This window comes from Ranitomeya variabilis, chromosome 4 (genome assembly GCF_051348905.1).
Source record: "Ranitomeya variabilis isolate aRanVar5 chromosome 4, aRanVar5.hap1, whole genome shotgun sequence".
NCBI lineage: Eukaryota > Metazoa > Chordata > Amphibia > Anura > Dendrobatidae > Ranitomeya > Ranitomeya variabilis.
Window position 1 is genome coordinate 743,028,438 of NC_135235.1, and position 6,222 is coordinate 743,034,659.

Consider the following 6,222-nt stretch of genomic DNA (forward strand, 5'->3'; position numbering starts at 1 on the left):
ACGGACGGGGATATCTCCGTTATCGGTAATAAACGGATGTATGAAAACCAACCTTAGAAGAAGGGGAGGGAAAAATGAAAGCGCAGAAAAAAAAAGTAGCATTCCATAGTTGTACACTTAAGGGGTTTTAGAGGCCATGTGTTTCAGTCAGTGCCGCTGACTTATTATACTCCTATTTTACATATACCTGGATCTGTCCACATTTTTTTGTCTGCTTAAGATTTATATTATTACATTCTCCCTGTAGAGCAGAAGTAAAATAGTGTAGTTACTTACCGATAACGGTATTTCTCAGAGCCCATGACAGCACTACCAGAGAGGGAATCCGCCCTCCAGGGACAGGAAACCTACAGGATAAAAAGGGCGGTACCTCTCTCCTGCGTCAGTTTGGTTTACAGAGCATCAGAGGTCCTCCAGGTTAGTGACAACAGGAAATATACATTTTTAGCAAAATACTTATGAAGATTACACCGTGTCTAAATCAAACACACACTTCGTATAATAAGGTGCTCACCGCACACGTGATAAGGGGGGGAATAAGCAGGTGCTGTCATGGGCTCTGAGAAATACCGTTATCGGTAAGTAACTACACTATTCTCAGTCGCCCATGACAGCACTACCAGAGAGAATTGCAGAGATTATTGTTTTAGGGAGGGACCACAGCCTGTAAGACCCTTCTTCCGAAGGTTAAGTCAGACGAAGAGGCTAGGTCTAATCGATAGTGCCTAAAGAAGGTTGAAGGTGTTGACCAGGTGGCCGCTTTACAGATTTTATCTATTGGTACCTCTGACCTTTCGGCCCAGGAGGTCACCATAGCCCTTGTAGAGTGTGCCTTGAGCCCTTCAGGCACTGCGTTTCCCGTGGATGAGTATGCCAGGGCTATTGCATCAGTAACCCAGCAAGCTATAGTGTTTTTGGAGGCTTTGAGACCTTTTCTAGGTCCCTGAAAACAGACAAAAAGAGACCCTTCCTTCCTACACTGTCGGGAGGATTCTAGGTAATGTATTAAACACCTTCTCACATCTAAAGTGTGGAATTTTTCCTCTTTTTGATTTTTCGGGTTTGGACAGAAGGAAGGAAGGATTATTTCCTGGGACCTATGGAAATTGGAAGCAACTTTGGGTAGATAAGCAGGGTCTGTTCTTAATACTACCCTATCCTCCATGATTTGTGTGAAGGGAGGATTCGCAGATAGAGCCTGGAGGTCACTAATTCTACGGGCAGACGTTAGGGCTGAAAGAAGGGCCGTTTTGAGAGATAAGATTTTAAGTGGTATCGAACCTATGGGCTCAAACGGGGGTTCTGTCAGAGCTGATAGTACTAAATTTAAGTCCCAAGATGGAGGACTTTTGATTTTTATGGGCCTAGAACGTACAGCGGCTTTAATGAATCTTGTTACCCATGGGTTAGTGGCAATACTATCATTTTATAACGCCCCTAAGGCCGCTACCTGCACTTTTAAGGTGCTCACCGAGAGGCCCATATCTAAGCCTTTCTGTAGGAACTCTAATATTTTGACCACTGGGACCCCATCTTGTAGTTTTACCCCGGAGGTGGACAGAAACTTTTTCCAGGTTTTACCATAGATTTTAGTTGTTACTGTCTTCCTACTTTTTAATAGTGTGGACACTAAATTATCTGAGAAGCCCCTTGCCCTTAGCAGTGACCTCTCAAGTTCCACGCTGTCAAGTGGAGATTTGCTGACTGAGGGTGGAGCACCGGTCCCTGTGATAAGAGGTCCGGAAGAACCCAGGGATCGGTGACCGACAGAATTCTCAGCCAGGAAAACCAGGCCCTTTTGGGCCAGAAGGGGGCTATTAGGATGATTCTCGCCCTGTCCTGTCTTATCTTCCGCAGAACTGCCGGGATAAGTATATGAGGGGGAAAGGCATATGCAAGACCATGAGTCCAGGGAATCGAGAATGCATCCAGTGCCCGGGGGTTCCCTCTGTGGTTCAGAGAGCAAAATTCCTTTACTTTTCTGTTTTCTATACTGGCAAAGAGGTCTATTACTGGGACCCCCCAGATTTTGGTAATCTGATCGAAGATGCTTTGGTTCAGAGCCCATTCCCCCTGTTTTAGCTGGGTACGGCTTAGGAAGTCTGCTTTTTTGTTCACTACGCCCCTTATATGTAACGCCGAGAGGGATAGGAAGTGGTCTTCGGCTAAGGTGAAGATTTGGGAAGTGGCCTTCATCAGGGCTTGGGATCTGGTCCCCCCCTGGTGGTTCAGGTAGGCTACCACTACCTGATTGTCCGAAAAAACCCGGACATGATGTCCCTGTAGTTTGGGAAGGAAAATTGACAGAGCATGGCTCACTGCACAAAGTTCTTTTTGATTTGAGGATACCTGGTACTCTTGATCTGTCCAGACCCCCTGAGAAACGCTGTTTTCCAGGTGAGCTCCCCACCCCGTGGGACTGGCATACGTGGTAACTACCCGATGTGTATCTATCACCCACGGAACTCCCTTTGATAGATTGTTGGGATCTAACCACCAGTCTAGGGAACGAATAGTGTCTGAACTTAGAGTCATGCGACCTTCTAGGTGTCCCCTCAGTGTAACCTGGTTTCTCAGAACATCCCACTGGAGGGCTCTTGTGTGGATTTGAGCCCACTGTACTGCTGGGAGGCAAGCAGAAAGGGACCCCAGCAGTGACATCGCTCCTCTCAAGGTCATATGAGGGTTTGAGCGAGCTCTGGACACAATACTTGATATTTTTTGTTTCTTCTGGTCTGGAAAGTGACTTTCCTGTAAAACCGAGTCCAGCGTTAGGCCCAGAAACTCTTGCACCATGGTCGGTTCCAGTTTTGACTTTTGGAGATTTAGGAGCCAACCTAATTCCGTTAGTTTTTATTACTCTGCTGCATTGTTGTCGGCAGTGTTGGGCTGAGTTGCTGACAATTAGGAAATCGTCTAGATATGGTATTATAATAATGTCTTTCTCCCTTATGTGGGCCATCATTTCTGCTATCACCTTGGTAAATACACGGGGCGCTACTGAAATGCCAAACGGAAGGGCCTTGTACTGGTATTCTTTTACTTCTCCCTCCATGACACTGCTAGTCTGAGGTATTTTTGTGAGTTTTTGTGGATGGGGACGTGATAGTACACGTCGCTGAGATCCAACACTACCATGAAACAATTTGGAAACAGGTTTTTTATTGTTGATTTTATTGATTCCATTTTGAAGGTTTGATTCTTTACATAACTGTTTAATTTCCGTAGATTTATTATTGTGCGGTAGGAACCGTCCGGCTTTGTGATCAGAAATAGTGGGGAAAAGAATCCTTTCCCCCTTTCCAGTAAGGGAACTTCTCGGATCACATCTTTGACTATGAGTTTTGAGATCTCTTGTTCCAAGGCCTGTTGTTGTCGCAGTGAGGGTTTCAATGGAGTGACCACATAGTGTTGGGGAGGAAGGGTGGTAAAGTTTATTTGAAGTCCCATCTTTATTAAGTTTAAAATCCAAGTACTGGAAGAGATTTTTTCCCAGGCCGGAAGGTATTGAGACAGTCTCCCTCCCACCCTGGGGGAGGTGTCACTTATGGCTTTTTTTATTTCTTGGGGAATTGCCAAAGAGGAAGCCTCTATCTCTATTTCTCCCATCCTCCCACCTGTTCTGTTCTCTAGGGGGGCGTCTGCGGAAAAACTTTCTGTTCCGAAAGGGCCGCTTAACAAATGGCGTGGCCAGGTTAGGGAATCCTTTCTTCTTATCTCCTGCTTTTTGTAGAATGTCATCTAGGGTTTCTCCAAACAGAAATTTTCCCTCACATGGGATTGAACAGAGTTTTTGTTTTGTCTGTAGGTCACCTGGCCAGTTTTTCAGCCATAGCATCCTACGAGCTGCATTAGATAAGGCTGCCGTTTTTGAAGTGAGTTTGATAGAATCAGCCGAAGAGTCGGCCAAGAAAGCTGCCGCCCCCCTAAGCATGGGAATTGATTCAATTACTTTTTGTCTGGATACTCCATCTCTTAACTGTTTCTCTAAATTGTCTATCCAAATCATTAAAGATCTGGAAGTACATGCGGCTGCTATTGCGGGTCTTAAACATCCCCCTGCTGACTCCCAGGCCCCTTTAAGGAAGGTGTCAGCTCTTTTATCAAGGGGATCCTTCAGCGTTCCCATGTCCTCAAAGGGCAATGCAAACTTCCTTGACGCTTTAGCTACTGCCACGTCAAGTTTAGGGGCTTTGTCCCATGACGTAGAATCGTCTTCCGCAAAAGGATATTTCCTTTTAAGAGAGGGTACAGATGAATTTTTTCTTTCTGGTTTCTCCCACTCCTTTTTAATTAAGGCCTGCACATTTTCGTTAAGTGGAAAGACTGTACGTCTTTTCTGGCCCAGACCCCCAAACATAATGTCCTGTACTGTTTTGTCAGGACGTGGATCTAGGACACCCATTGTAGATCTTACGGTCTTTACAAGGGCATCTACTTCATCTAAGGGGAAGCAGTGACGGCCTCCACTCTCAGAGTCCGAGGAGGAAGAGGAACCTTTTCTGTCTGATATATCCTCATCAGAACTAGAAGGAACGGAGTGAGAAACGGGCACAGGTGTTTTTTCCTTAACCCCCTCCCCTTTAAGGGATTTGAACGCTGTTTCTACCTCTGATCTTATTACTGATCGTAAATCAGAGGCAAAACTAGGGGTTTCTTCACAAAGGACTTGTCCTATACAGGAACCACATAATTTCTTATCCCAGTTCTGTAACAGGGGTTCTCCACATAAGGGGCAGTCTCTATGTTTAGTTTTCTCTGTTTTTTTTCTTGCCTAAAAAATAAACGGAAAAGGGGACCCCAATTATTTGGTGAACTTTCACGAAGATCACTCACCCATCTTGCGCAGCCACAGGTACCAGTTCTGGAGGAGGTATGGGATCTTGTATGAGACCCGAAGTAGATGGTGTCGGCTGGCTAGACATATTGGAGGCTTTACTCTGCGGTGTGGAATGGCTCCTGGAGCGGGTACTTCGGGTGCCTGCAGAGGTCCTTCTCTTTGTCTCGCCTGACTTGCGCTGGTGGTGACGCTGCTGCTGACGCTGCTGCTGCGGCGGTGGCTGTAAGGGCTGCGCCGGCTGGGGCTGCTGATCGCTGTCCGCCATATTGGGACTGCATGCAGCAAAGTAGGCTCTCACAGCGGTCTTTTAAATAGTGTGCCGATTCACCCCTCCTCCAGGCTGCGTTCCAGGGAAGCGCTGGTCCCTCATCTCAAGTGCGCACGCGCGCTCTGCCCGGGACCCGGAAGTAGACAGCGTCTATATCCGGTGCGGCGGCCATCTTGGTGCTCTCTAGTGATGTGACGTTCATGAACGAGCCGACTCAAAGAGCCAGCTCTTCACTGTGAACGATATGAGCCGGCACCTATCAGTGAGCCGCTTGTTATCTAGTGGCTCTCTGCTCTCCTCCCTTCCCTGTGCTGCTGACATCAGCCTGGTGGTGGAGGGGGAGGAGAGGAGCCAGGAGAGACTGTGTGCTGGAGGGGGAGAGAGGAAAGCTGCTGCTGAAAGTACTCAAATCCAAAAATAAGTCTAGAATTGCCATGAAAAACACGCAACAAGACTCAAACCACAATGTTCAATAATATTAAATGCAGTAATGTTTATTAATAATTACAAAATAACAATAATAATTTTTACCAGCAAAAAAACCTCCAAATGTAAATGGAGCGGATATATCCACATAACATCAATAAAAAAAACCTATCTGAGGAATCAATAGCAAAAAATGCCCATACAAAAGGACCTGTCTTTTAATGAGCTGCAACCTGTCAGAAAATGTGACAGTGGTGCACAGAGCTCAATGAACATCGGTGGTGGAATAAATAGAGCTGTAATTAGTTAATTACTGCCACACAGCGTGTATATTAGCGCTCACTACCTCTATCAAATTGTACCGAGAAAGATTACAATTACAGAGTGGACAGGGCAAGCTAAGGAGAAACTCACATGAGGTATGATGTCCGGGTCTCCGTTCCTATACCCCGTTGCACATTTTTTGCATTTGTTTGATGTTCTTATAATTAAAAATAATATAAACAATGTTAATCTGTTAACTAGAAGGTTTTGTGTCATTATTTTGGTGAGATTACTGAAGAGCCGATTCAAGAGCCGAAAGAGCCGGCTCTTCTTGCTGAGCCGAGCCGAAAGAGCCGATTCCCAAAAAAAACCCCGAAGTCCCATCACTAGTGCTCTCACACACCGAGCCGCTGCTCTGGACCAG